Source organism: Dromiciops gliroides, chromosome 2 (assembly GCF_019393635.1).
Source record: "Dromiciops gliroides isolate mDroGli1 chromosome 2, mDroGli1.pri, whole genome shotgun sequence".
In the NCBI taxonomy this organism is placed as follows: domain Eukaryota; kingdom Metazoa; phylum Chordata; class Mammalia; order Microbiotheria; family Microbiotheriidae; genus Dromiciops; species Dromiciops gliroides.
This window is the reverse complement of record NC_057862.1, coordinates 11,222,664-11,237,177: the sequence shown is the minus strand read 5'-3', so window position 1 is coordinate 11,237,177 and position 14,514 is coordinate 11,222,664. Positions and strand designations below refer to the sequence as shown.

Genomic DNA, 14,514 nt, shown 5'->3' with positions numbered 1-14,514 from the left:
CCCTGGGAGCGACTGCACCCCTCCCTCCCTACCCGTAGAACAGACTGTCAAGAGAGCCAGTGAGGAGGAGATTAGGAGTGGGGCTCTGCCCAGCTGAGTTCAACGGCAGAGTTGCATACTACCCCCCCCCACACACACCCCTGACCCTGGGCTACCTGGGAGGGCTGGGGCCTGGGCCTGCCCCGCTGCCCATCCTGGCCTTCTCTGCCCTGGGCCAGCTCAGCCTGAGACTGTGAAGAGGCAGCCGGGAGGAAGGCAGGCCGCTTTCTGGGCCCCAGAAAGCCGGGCCTTGTTGGTCTGCTGGGACCAGCAGAGGGGCCTTGCCTAGGGGGGAGGCCTGATTTCATGCCCTTTGGTGTGGATCGCCCTGGGGGCAGACCCTCAAACAAGAGCCCATCCTGCCAGCTGTGAGGGAGGCCTTGGCCTTGAGCGTGGCCCTCTGCGGCCTTTGGAGTGTCCGGGGTGGGGCCGTCTCATGGGAAGGGGCTTTCAGGAAGAGGGTGTTCAAAACCCACCGCCTGAAAGTGCCCGGCCCAGAGCTGCAGGGGACCTCGGGAGCCAGCTCGGCCCAGGGAGGTGGCCCAACAGGGACACTTAGTCCCAGTAGTCACATAGGGAGGAGGAGGGGGTGGGAACAAGCATTCCTTGAGCCCCCCCACCACCCCCCACCCCCGCCCGGGCCAGCAGCTGTGCTATGTGCAGGGATCCTCACAACGACCCAGGGAGGTCGTTAGGGTTCTCATGTTATAGTGGAGGAAATATTAATAATAAAGTAATAAGAAGTCACATTTATATAGCAACTGCTATGTGCAGGTACCGCGCTGTGCATGGTGCTATTATTATCCCCACGTTACAACTGAGGAAACAGGCAGACACAAGTTACTGGCCCAGGGTCATACAGCTCATAAGGGCCTGACATCACATTTGAATTCAGGTCTTCCTGATTCCAGGCCCAGCATTCTCTGCACTATGGCGCCATCTAGCTGCCCATACAGTAGTAAGTATCAGAGGTAAGGATTTGAACTCAGGTCCTTTGACTCCAGAATCAATACTCTTTCTACTACAACATGTATATCCCCCACCCCACCCCCCATGAAAGCCTATACAATCCTTGTTCTCAAAGAGCAGTCATTAAACTAAGTAGATATTGGTCATATCTCTGCCATAAGCCAGCTGTGTGACCTTATCTGAGTTAACTTTCCTCTCTGGGCCTCGCTTTCCCCATCTGTAAAGAGAAGGGCTTGGACTAGATGATGGCTAAGGTCCCTTCTAGGACCAAAATCCTCTTATGCTGGGACAGATACACAGAAGACTCTAGTATAAAATAGTGTGGTTGGAGCAAAGCAAAGACTCAGACAACGAGCTTAAGGGAAATCTGAGGAAGAGGGATTTCCTTTAGCTGGACACAGGGAAATACTTTCCAGGAATGGCACCGAGTGAGTTGGTCCAGTCCTCTTACTCCCAAATTGATTGTCCTAGAGTGCAGAACTGCCTGTGCCACTCCTCTGCTCAACATCCTGCTGTAGCTCCCTATCACCTCCAGGTTCAAATAGGAATTCCTTTCCTTGTTTTTGAAAGCCTTTCACAACCAGGCCACAGCTGACCTTTCTAGCCTCGTTATACATTGTTCCCCTCTGCAGTCCAGCCAAATTGGCTTTCTTGTTGTTCCGCATCCCTGACAACCATCTCCCATCTCCTAGCCTCACCTCCACCTAGCATGTAAGTTCCCTGAGGACAGGGACCATCAGTGTCTGGCACACAGTTGGTACTTAATAAATGTTAAATTGTTGTTGACTTGAAAAGAGTAATTGATTGGCTGGGAAAGTAGATGGAGGCAGTAGTCGATGCCTGTTGATTGACTAATTGACCTCACTGTCCACTCGTTGGTTCCCATATTACAAAAATATTTATTTAGAGATCAGAGAGTCAAGGAAGGGACCCACATGGACACAAGGACAAACAATAGCTCTATTTGTAGTGACAAAGAATTGGAAACAAAGGGGGAGAACCATGATTGGGGAATGGGGTGTTACACAAAACAACCCCCTGGTAGATTCAGAGAAACCTTGCACGAACAGCTGCAGAGTGAAGTGAACAGGACCAGGACAGCCTCATCTACAGTAACAGCATGGAAAGACTGAAGAAGGCCAGTGTCTTCAGAGGACTCCTCCCCAAGCAGGGTGCCCCTCCTCCCCAAACTCTGGAGGTGGACTCCAGGTGTAGGACACGGCACACATTTTTAGACAGGGCCAATGTAGTCATTTGTTTTCTTTGACTCTGCTTAATTTTTTTTTTAATGGGGCAATGAGGGTTAAGTGACCTGCCCAGGGTCACACAGTTAGTAAGTATCAAGTGTCTGAGGCCGGATTTGAACTCAGGTCCTCCTGAATCCAGGGCTGGTGCTTTATCCACTGCGCCACCTAGCTGCCCCTCTGCTTATTCTTTATGAGGATTTTATTTCTTCTTTTCTGTTGGGGAAGGGACAATTTTGTAAACTGTGCACAAGGACTGAAGGACATTTGGAAGGAAGTGCAGACCAAGAGGACAGCTTTGAAAGTGAACCTGTTGGATTTATTATCTGCTTTTGTACAGGAGGCTGGACTTGCTCGGGATTGACAGCCGTACACATTGTCCCTTTTCTTTCTGCTGTGCTTTGTACAGCCAGAGGTTGGCTTCTGGGCTAACAAAGGGCTGCTCAGAAGCCTTATTGAATGAATAGATAATGTGATTTATAATTAACACAGTAATTGTTTGCACTTGGTTAAAAATACTTCTTATGATTTTGCCGTCGCTATCTGCTGAGCAAACCCCCTTCCTTTCCCGGAGCTGGTACGAAGGCCAAGGTCAGGCCATGCTCAAGGATAGGAATTCTGGATTGGCAGAGTTCCTACCAGAGCACAGAGCTGGCCACATGCAGCGCCATGGGAGGCCTGCCACACCGTGCAGCTTTGCTTAGCCCCTCAAATGCCGGGCCCGGGTCTCCCAAGCCCATGACAGTGGCCAGGTCCTTCCTCGGGGCCTCTTCCCCCAGCCCACAGCAACCTCCAGAAGAAGTCCAAACACCCTGGGGAGCTTATTTGGTCCAAAGGGCCCAGTGAAGGTGGGCTATGAAGGGGGGTGGAGGAGTGGGGTGTCTGGGGCCAAACCCTTCTCACTCGGGCTCTTCCAGCCCCACACTGATCCAGTCCAATAAGCCAGGATGTTCAAGACATTGAGCTAGGCCCTGGAGGGAGTGAAGTGAGATAAAAAACAGAACCCATCCTCAAAAAAGGTGTGTCCAGGGGTCAGCTAGGTGGTGCAGTGGATAGGGCACCGGCCCTGGAGTCAGTAGAACCTGAGTTCAAATCCAGCCTCAGACACTTGACACTTACTAGCTGTGTGACCCTGGGCAAGTCACTTAACCCTCATTGCCCTACCGCCCCCCCCCCCCAAAAAAAGGTGTGTCCTCCTGGGGTCGCATACAACCATGAACTGCTAAGCAGACCATACACAGAAGCTGCCAGGATTCCCCTCTAGGCTCGCCTGTGATCACAGGTGGCCATTTGCAAATGCTCTGTAAACCTCAAAGCATGACATGATTTTTGTTATGCTAATTATTATGATTATTACGAGATTAATTAATATTAATATTATTATTATTAGAAAAAGCTCTCAGGAAGCTCCCAGTCTAGCTGGGGGAGCAATAACAATGAAGGGAAGGGAATCTTCTCCCAGAGGACACACACACTGCCTCCCTGTACCTCGGTTTCCCCATCAGTAACACGAGAAAGTTAAATAATTCGTAGATTTGGGTCTGGAAGGAATGACAAAGACCGTTAGTGCCAACCCCTAAAAGCACATAAGTCACCAGTAGACCTGGGGCGAGATTAGAACATTCCCAAAATGAACAGCATTATACAAGCTGATCTTAGGATGCAGATTTAGATCCAGACGGGACATTAGAGGCAGTCCGGGTCAAGCCCTCCTGTTGTAGATGAGGCCCACAGAGGTTAAACCACATAGCTGCTAAGTGTCTGAGGCAGGATTTGAATCCAGGTCTTCCAGGGCCTCCAAGTTGAGTGCCCACCACAGACCCCTATAGTCCGACTCTCTCTACTGCTCTTCATGTGACAAAGATCCAGGATTTCCTTTGCCAGCTACTCCCACTCCCAATATGGCTCACAGCCCCCCACACAGGACAGATTTTCCAGAAGGGGCTCCCAAGGTCCAGGGCTGGACAAGAGCAAGCCCAAGACTCCGGTGAGATTAGCCAGACCCACTCCTAGCTTCGACTATTGGAATATCAAAGGTTAAAGGGGAAGCTCCGTTCTGGAATCCCTGTACTGGACAGGGAACCACCCAGACAATGAGGGTGTTACAGGCCAGAGGTGCTTGGGTACTGGTTATTCCTGGGAATTCTGGGGTGAAGTGGAGAGGTCAGGAATCCTATCTCTATCCAAAAGCGTGACCAGGACGACCTTCCCCAGGTCAGCTCTGTGCTCAGCTGGACGTCTCTGCCCTCAAGAAGCTCCTAGTGTAGCGGGGGAGCCAAGTCCCACATTCAGGCAGACGGGACATGTGAAAGGAACATGGCGGCCAGCACGTGTCCTGGCACTTTGACATAGGCTGCAGCAGAAAGAACCCTCTGCCTGGATTCAGAGTCAGGGGACCTGAATTCAAGTCCCAGCCATGTCATCAACTCTCTCTGAGACCATTCTAGGCCTCAGTTTCTCCATCTTTGAAATGGGAGGTCGGATTGGGCTGCAAGATTTAGTCTCTACGACAGGGGATCTTAAACGTTATTATGTTTCTCTAACGCTTTGTCAATCTGGCAAAGCCTTAGGACCTGTTCTCAGAATGACATTTTAAAATACAGAAATGAAACACGCAGGATGACAAAGGAAACCAATGATCATAAGGGCTACTATAAAATACTGTTAAAAATAGCAGTTCCCAGAGCCCAGGTTCAGGCCCCCAATCTAGGACCTATCATCTCCTAGTTCTTAGCGTTGCAGAAAGTACTGAAGCCATATGTCTCCCCAAACCACTCTGTCATGAAGACTTTCTTCTAATTTATTCAGGCCTTCCCCCAAGTTCGTCAGAGCTGTGAGATCTTGCCATGTGCCAGCAAGGCAGTTACTTTAAGGAATTCTTTTTGAAAAGCAGACCCCAAGCATCCTGTCCTGGCATGGGGCACCTGGATCTGGGGGCCCCCCGGGAGGCGTTTGGAGCACTTGGCTTGGCCAGCTCTTCCTAGGGAGCCAAACAATGAGTAAGCTCAATTCTTGGGAAGCTGAGCCAGAGAGCACTGGTGGGGGGTCGGACCCCGCCAAGAGCCGCATGTGTGGCACAGAGGCCTCTGACATGGGGCTCCCTAGAACAACATTCCAAGTCCTTCTCCAGACCCAAGTTTCACAGTGATAGAGGCATTTCCCTCCTCACTTGTGCCACCTTCCCAGGGCAGCATCCCCCCAAGATGGGACAAAAATCTGCCACTCGCCCCCACAGCTCCGTCTGTGCCCATGCCCTTGTTCCCCATTTCCATGGCAATGGAGGCCTCAGGTGACGAGTGTGCTCATGCAAGCCCCTGTGGTGAGTGGCTGGGTTAGCACAGATGGTGTGGCCACAGTGGCTGCTGCCAAAGGACTCACGGTGAAAAACCCGGAATGGGGGGAATCTGGAAGAAACCAGTGGAATCGGGCAGCCACATTTTGGGAAGGTCCTCGACAAATCGCACAACACTCCGAGAAGGGCAGCCAGGGCGGGGCACAGCCCCCATCACACTGTATGAAGATCAGCTCCTGGAGCTTGGGGGGATGTCTGGGTCACTCCAAAGCATTAAGTTCCTGCTCGTTGCCAGGCACTGTCCTAAATGCCGGGTAGAGGGAGAGACTAAAGCAAGAGTCCCTGCTCTCCAGGAGCTTGTGTTCTGAGTGCAGACAACATGTGTGTGTGCCTGTATACGTACACACGCACACGCACGCAGGATATAGGAATGTAACAATCTAGGGAACCATTGCTAGGAGGGCTGGAGTTCTCCTCTTCTTCCTCTCCTAATAAAGGGAATCTCTCAGCTCTGGATCCACACACATGGACCGGACTCCATCCGGGTGGATCCTGGGCCCTAATGAGACTGCTTAGGTTCTTTTTAGTGAATTCTTTATGCCCCAATCCTGTAGCCATGGAGAGTATTACTGAAAATGTAGGCTTCGATTGTGCCTAGGGTCTCCTCAAAAAGGGACTGTGTAAATCAGGTATGGGACAGCTATTCATTCCTCTACAAAAAAATAAATTCTTGGTACTCAAATACATACACCCCAAAACCCCAAACCTCACAAGCGATCATTGACTATGATTTGAAGAAGCTATATTTTAAACGGCCAAACATGAAGCCTGTAGCAGAACTGCTGAATTAGCATTTCACCCTCACTTCAGTTCTGTGCTCTTATCTTCTGACAAGTCAGGTCAGGGCTTGGAACTTGTCGACCTGACCAGGGTCATCTTCTCCAGGAAGGTTGTAGTTGTAGAATCTTCATTTCTCCTGCTCTCAATCACCTCTGATTCCTAAATCCAAGAGGTCCCAGCCTCTTGACAAGCACGCCTCCAAAACTAGCTACATCCATCTCAAAATCTCTTCGGGCACCTATGTTCAGGGAAGAAACACAACAGAAGAGGCAACAGCCTAAGCAGAAGGTGGGCGGACTTCCATGTGAGAGCAGTTTGCCATTTCAGCTGGGGGCAGGGGGGATGCCCTTCCCCCACCCCTCACAGGAAATTCCAGAATGTCTCAGAGAGAAGAAAGAGGCAGCATAGGAGGTGGCATCACACAGGGGGATGCCGGCCAGTGAGGCATGGAGGAGAATCAGATATAAGAAGGTCATGCAGAGCTTTAAATTGCAGTTTAGATGTGAGCCCAGAGGGAATAAGGAGCTGCTTGAGTTTATTGGGGAAAGGACTGATCCCGAGGCCCTCCTCTGGAGACCTTTTTCCAAGCCGGCGAGTGATTAATGAATACACTCTGAGGCCAGGCCATCGACCAGTTCCAAATTCCCTTCACCGTGGTGTCATCTCACCCACATCTCTTTATCTCTTCTACAACAATAACACTAGATAACTCTGTTAGCTTTGCTAAAATCTAGGTAAGCCATCTCAGCAGCTTTCCCCTTGTATACCAATTTAGTAACTGCTCAAAAAAGGAAATGGAACAAGCCTGGAATGACCTGTTTTTGCCGAAGCCAGGCTGGTTCTCTGTGGTCACCACTTCCGTTTCTGGATGTACAACGATCACTTTAATAATAGATTCTAGAATTTCCCCAGGAGCTGAAGTCAAGCTCACTGGCCTGTCATTTACAGACTATCTCTGTTCTACTAGCCCACAATCATCACTGCCAGTGCTTTGAACACTCAAGCTTTCGTTAAGCACCTACTATATACCAGGCACCGGACTCGGTTTGATTGAATATCCAAACATGCAGTTCCTTGGGAGATTGGAATTCATCAAAGGCAGCCTAGTGTTCCTGGCTATTTCCTTATTTATCTGGGGTATAAACTCCCTATTAGCAGTTTTTCTTCTGTCCTTTTCAATCTAAAGGTCATTCTCTTTGGCAGAGAAAACAGAATCAAATTAAGAATTGGGCAGCTAGGGCAGCTAGGTGGCGCAGTGGATAGAGCACCGGCCCTGGAGTCAGGAGTACCTGAGTTCAAATCCGGCCTCAGACACTTAACACTTCCTAGCTGTGTGACCCTGGGCAAGTCACTTAACCCCAATTGCCTCACTAAAAAAAAATTAAAAAAAAAAAAAAAGAATTGGGCAGCTAGACCTTCTCCTCATTGTCACTTCTCATCCATCCCCCTCAGCATTTCTATCCTTTCTTTGATCCTCTCCTTTTCCTTAACTTAGATTTAAACAGTAACAACATTTTTTTATTGCAGTTAGTTTTCTGCCACTCATTCTGAACCCTATCCTTCCTGACACTTTTTGTAGGTCAGTGTCAAGTGTTTATAGTCATCTCACATTAGCAACTCTTGCTTCTTGCTTCCGTCGGTAACTTGTAAAAATCTGTGGTGGATTATAAAAAGGTGTGGCTTCAAGTGAATGACTGTCCATGATTCCAGAGGACCCATGATGAAGATGGCTGCCCATCTCCTGACCGAGAGGGGTTGGTCTCAGTATACAGAACAATGTGATTCTGTACATTTGTGACAAGGGTTTGACTTGTTTCTTGTTTCCCCAGTGGGAGGAGAAAAAAGATAAATGCTTGATAATTGAAAAACTAAAGAAAAATATCTCTGCACATCTCCCTTGGTCTCTTCAGACAATTCTTCCTTTTCTACATCAACAAAATTGCCTCTTCTTGCGTCTTCAGAATTTCATTCTTTCCTGAGTTCACTTTCCTTGCAGAATTTGCTTCCATGGGCTCCTAGCAATCCTTCCTTTGAAATTTGTTCTCCCCAAGTCCAGTGGTAGACATCCTTCTCCATCACAAACTCGAAGAGCCAGTGGTCCCCTTCATCAATTTCAACACAACAACCAGGTCGTCTTGTTTATGAGAGTCAAATCCAGAATACAATTCCCCCATGTTTTGAAGAATGAATTACCATTAGGGCAAGTCATTAAGTTGGGTTTTTTTCAGTTGTTTCAGTCATGTCTGGTTCTTCCTGACTCCATTTGGTGTTTTATTGGCAGAGATACTGGAATGGTTTGCCATTTCCTTCTCCAGCTCATTTTACAGATGAGGGAACGGAGGCAAACAGGGTTAAGTGACTTGCCCAGGGTCACACAACTGGGAAGTGTCTGAATTCATGAAGATATGTCTTCCTGATTCCAAGCCCAGCACTTTATCCTTTGCTCCCCCTAGAAGCCCCCATTAAGTGAATAGCTGCTCTGATGTTGACAGAGAGAATTCCAGTGGATATCTGGATAGCCACAGTCCCCCCTTCTGTGCCACTGTTCCTGATCTGTTTCCTGTTTCATCATGGATTTCCTCCTTCTGCCCAGGTAGTCCATAGCACACTCCTGAGCCAGTATGTAACTGACAGTAGAAATGGACAAGAGGACACAGACTGCAGAGATGTTGCCCCCAGTCCCCTCGAGACTTGGCTCAAGTGCAGTCTCCCACAGAAAGCTTTTCTTCAACCATCCAGTAGAGAGGTCTTCTCTCTCTGCCCACAATTACTTGGTGTTTACTTTGAACATATTTTACATTTACCTACCCAAGTCCAAGTTACGCTCCTCAGTATAGCGTAGGCCTCTTGAGAATAGCACCTGTTTCTTTCTTTGTTTTCTAACCAAACACGGTGGCTGGCACCCGCCATACAATTTGTTGGATTGTTCATTTGAAGTGGAATTGCCAAGTTTTATCATTGATTGGTCGGGAGAGTCAAGGAGGCAGAGATGACTCCACGTTCAGAGTGTGTATGGTCACTCTCTTGCTACTAATGTGGAAACCGAGAGGAGGAGCAGGGCGGAGCCTCCTGTTAGTAAGGCGGGGTTTGAGGTCTCTGCAGGGCGTCCACATAGACAGGTCCAGCAGAAGTTGGGAAGCCCTTCATCAAGGCCACAGAAGTGGATCAGAGATTTCAGGCTGACAGGAACCTGAGAAAACCATCTATCAAAAGTGTGTGGAGAGGGGCAGCTAGATGGCGCAGTGGATAAGGCACCGGCCCTGGATTCAGGAGTACCTGAGTTCAAATCCGGCCTCAGACACTTAACACTTACTAGCTGTGTGACCCTGGGCAAGTCACTTAACCCCAACTGCCTCACCAAAAACAAAAAAACAAAAACAAAAACAAAAAAAAGTGTGTGGAGAAAAGAAGAGGAAGAAGGAGAAAAAGATGGATGACAAATTCAATTCCACGAGCCTTTATTTAAGTGCCTACTTAAAAGAGCCACTGGAGATATTAAGATGAAATGAAAAACTATTCTTGCCCTCGGAGAGCTTGAACTCTGCTGGGTTTACAACACGTAGTTGGAGAAATAAACACAAGAGACTTTGAGGAAGGGGGGAACTCCAGCAAACCAGGGGAACCACTAGCGGAAATCAGGAAAAACTTAGTGGAGAAAGTGGCTGGTCTTGAGTTAAACTACAAATCCCCAGGGGCAGAGATAGGGACCATGACACAGCAGGCACAGGGAGAACAACCCTCTATGAGGCAGGAGCTGAAACTTAGAGAGCAGTTGGCATCCTTTGGCTGAAAGGTAGAGTGTGTGGTAGGGCAGCAGCTAGGTGCAGTGGATAGAGCACCGAGCCTGAAGTCAGGAGGACCTGAGTTCAAATTTGACCCATACATTTACTAGCTCTGTGACCCTGAACAAGCCACTTAACCTCTCTCTGCCTCAGTTCCTCATCTGTAAAAAGAGCTGGAGAAAAAAAAAAGGCAAATCACTTCAGTATCTCTGCCAAGACATCCCAAAATGGGGTCACAGAGAGTTGGACATGCCTAAAACAACAAATTATTGCAACTTTGTGAAAGATAGATTGCAGAAGGAAAATACTGGAAGTAGGGAAACCGATCAGGAGGCTCTCACAACAGTCCAGGGGAGGGAGAGAGGAATGATAGAGACAGACATGTGGACAGATGGATGGATGGATGGATGGAATAGATAGGTAGGTAGGTAAGTAGATAAAAAGAACAAATGAATGGATAGATGGATAGATAGACAAAAAGACAGACAGATGGACACGCAGATAGAAATAAAAGATAGATAAGTCCAAGAGCTCTGGGTGGCAGCATCCCCCAGACCACTGGTTCTACTTCCAGCCAAGCCCACACAGGCATCATCCAAGGAAGCGACTCCTCTGGAGAAGGGGCCAGCCCTCTGCACCATCTGCCAACCAGTTGCCACACACAGGGCAGGCAAGCCAGCCTAGCTGAAGCCACAAGACCCCTGAGAGGGAGATGGGGGCACATGCCGGGGATATCTACTGTCTCCCCTCAGACCCAAATGGGGTCAGCCCAGGAACCTCAGGAATAGCAGTGCCCTTGCCATCATCCCAAGAAGTAGCCCCCTTTGGAGACGCAGCCTGGGGACGGCTCCTACAGGTCCTAGGGCCCCGGCTACAGAAGACCAGCAGAGCAGGTCTCCCCATCAGAGTCCTTGGCCCTGTTAGCGGTCCAACATCAGCAGCCGACGATGACTTTATCCGTGGAAATGACATCACAGGCGAGGCGTGACCATCTGCTTTGCTGCTGGCTGCACCCCAAAGACCTCTGGACGTTTCCACCTGCCCGGCAGCTGTAACTTTCCAAGTGTACTGTCTCCCTGGGTAGAAGATGAGCTCATAGGGGCTGGAGCCGCCTGTTCTATTTGAATCTCCGGAGCTCAGCATTCATTCATTCACGGTGGTCTGCCTGGATGCTCTAGGAAAAGACAGAGGCCTGAAGTAGAGGTTGGCAGTGAGTTTGGAAAGAAGGGGGTGAATTCACGAGAGACTGGCCGAGGTGGGATTAACAGCGGTTGTTAGCTGATTGGATGGGGAAGGGGGACAAAGCAGTCTCTCTAGAGCTGGGGGAGTCACTATAGGCTGAGGACTGAGGAAGGAGCTTCGCACTTTAGTGATTAGAGGGTCCCCAGTGATCTTAGAATCCACAGTTGAAGCAGGGAGGCCCCCAAACCAGATTTCAAGGGCTTGACAAATGGGTGAGTTAAAAGGGACCAGGGGCAATAGATGGGGGTGACTTTTGGAAGCATCGTAGTGGAGCCAGAGGGAAGATGGAGGGGACTCTGCTTCACCCACAGGACCCAGAGCCTCCTTTGGGGGAGAGCTCCTCCCCAGGTTCTAGATACGGTCCAGATTGGCCTGGATAATTGGCTCAGCCACTGTGGCCGGTGTACTAGAAAAGGGGGTGTGTAGTCAGACTTCTGTCTCTTTCTTCCTTCCAGACAAACCTTTATTAAACACCTACAGGCTCCTTATAAAGGTGTTATGTTCTAACACCCTGCGGTCTAGTATCAGCTCCTCGGCTTATATTGCCCCCCCTGCCCCCCCTCCTCTGTTAGCTTAGGTAGAAGGTCCTTCCTCCGTACCCCCCCCAACCCCCCTCCCCGCCCCCCCCACACATTGTTGTTCCTGTGCAAGCAGACGAATCCACTTCAGGACAACAGCAAATATTAATTAAGCACCTACTGTATGCAGGGGAGTATTACTGCTGAGCCTTGGGGCAGGGGAATCCAAAACCTGATCCCTACCTCCCCATCTCACCCTGTGCTAAGTGCCTTGGCAGGTGACAAACCCACTGGGGGTGGGGGAGGGGAAATGAGAGAAGCCTTCCTGGAGAAGGTGGCCTTTGGATTGGATTTTACAGTGTGAGGAGTCTGGTGGGGTGGCAAGCCTTTCCTGGGGAAATGCTGCTTATTTGGGGGTAAAACTCCCCTTTTCCGACCAGTCTCCCTGATCTGAGATATAGAAATGGGCCGAGTGGGTTTCTCCCCAGTCAGTTGACAACCTTTAGTTACACACCCGCCCTGGGCCAGAGATCATCCCTGCCTTTAAGGAGCTTACGTGGCAATGGGGCAGCATGTGTTTTATTTGCAGGTATGTGTGTGCAAACTAATTGGGAGGGGCTTGGGGCGGGGGAGACAGCATCAGCCTGGGCCCATGAGAGGCCTTGGGAAGAGATGGCGTTGCCAGTGAGCTCTGAGGGAGGTCATGATCCCAGGAGGCCAAGGGAAGGGGGCATGCTCCCCGGGACATTGGCCCCAGATGGGGAGGCTCCCTCCCCCCCACTCAGCCCTTGGGCCTCTCATGAGGCTGAAGCATCTTTTACCAGGGGCTTCCTTGACCAGAGTCATCTCTGTGTGTCCTGATCGATTGAGCGGAGTTTTCTCCTCCGTTCAGTGCTGAGTGTTAAACAGGCTGAGGTGCACAGCAGGCAGGCTGGCCCGGCATCTGGAAGAACTGCTTAGGGTTGGCTTCTCCCACTTGTCAAGTTGTTTTGATATATTGTGCGAATGTGTTTCTGAGAACCTTTTACCCCTTAAGCTTCTCCCTGTCTGTCTGAAGCCAGCTTCTAGCGGTTGGAGACTCTGCCTCAGCGGCAACAGATGGTGAACGTTCTCTGATCTGGCTGGTTACCCACACCAGAATCTCAGAGCTACAAGGCCCCAGGGGCCATGTAGCCTGATCCTTTCATTTTACAGACGGGGAAACTAAGGCCAGGGTCCCACAGGGAGCAAGGTCACTTGTGGTGCAGTGAATAGAGCACCAGGCTGAGTCAGCAAGACCTGAGTTCAAATCTGGCCTCAGATCCTGACTAGCTGTGTGACCCTGAGCAAATCATGTTGCCTCAGTTTCATCATCTGTAAAAGGAAGATAATAGCACTTACCTCCCAGGGTTGTTGTGAAGGTCAAATGGGATAATAATTGGAAAGCCCTGAACCTGTACAGAGCCCAGTGCATTAGTAGGCACTGTATAAATGTTCATTGTCATTCAGTTGTTTTTCAGTCGTGTCCGACTCTTGGTGACCCCATTTGGGGTTTTCTTGGCAGGGATACTGAAATGGTTTACTATTTCCTTCTCCAGCTCATTGACATATGAGGAAACTGAGGCAAACAGGGTAAAGTGACTTGCCCAGGGTCACACAGCTAGTAAGTGTCTGAAGTCAGATTTGAACTCTGGTCTTCCTGACTCCAGGCCTGGTGTTGTATCCACTGCGCATCTAACTGCCCATATAAATGTGTTAGCTATTATTATTATGAACTGAGGTAACTGTCAAGCTCCTAGCCCAGGGCCTGACACATTAGACACCATATCAGTGTCATCTGTTGCTATTGTTGGCTCCCAGAGGCAGGTGGGAACTTAAATGCCCAAGTCCCGAGTCCAAGTTCTTTCCACCATCCCCTGTGCTTTGCTCCTCATCAGTAGAGCCCGGAGCCCGGAGCCCAGAGCCGGGAGCCTTACGGCGAAGCCGCTCACATCCCAGGGCACCTTTTGTTTTGCTCTTTGTTTCTCGAAGTCACCTTTGGAGAGTTCTGGTTCTTAGGGAGTTTTTCCTTACATCAGACCTAAATGTACCTCCCTGAACCTGCCACCCCAAGATCTGGCTTCTTCTTCGCCCTCTGGTCAAGCCCAGCCACGCCTGAGCCTTCTCCTCCCTGACAGCCCTTCATATCCTGGAAGCAGCTGTCCTGGCTCCCAAGCAAGCACAACAGCCCTGCCCTCAGGGAGTTTACCTTCTAAACAAAACAAAAAAAGAGCTTCCCTTCTAATGGGGGAGCCAGAGGACGGCACATGAAGGGGACAGAGAATGCCATAGAGATGGCCCGGAAGAGGGGCCTGCTGGTTTCTGGCTATATTAGTCAAAAGCTCCCTATTATCAGAGCCTGGGGACCATGGGGCAGAAGCCCCTGGAAAGAAGGGTTTGCTAGGGGGCGGCTAGGTGGTGCAGTGGATAAAGCACCGGCCCTGGATTCAGGAGTACCTGAGTTCAAATCCGGCCTCAGACACTTGACACTTACTAGCTGTGTGACCCTGGGCAAGTCACTTAACCCCCATTGCCCCGCAAAAAAAAAAAAAAAAGAAGAAGAAGAAGAA

The 14,514-nt window shown here is 49.8% G+C and overlaps 1 protein-coding gene across 2 annotated transcripts in view; it reads left to right on the top strand.

The window, feature by feature from the left end:
* LOC122741704 (phospholysine phosphohistidine inorganic pyrophosphate phosphatase) overlaps nucleotides 1-14,514 on the top strand; it is a 207,947-nt gene that overhangs the window by 117,657 nt on the left and 75,776 nt on the right. The gene's annotated exons all lie outside the window — the stretch shown is intronic.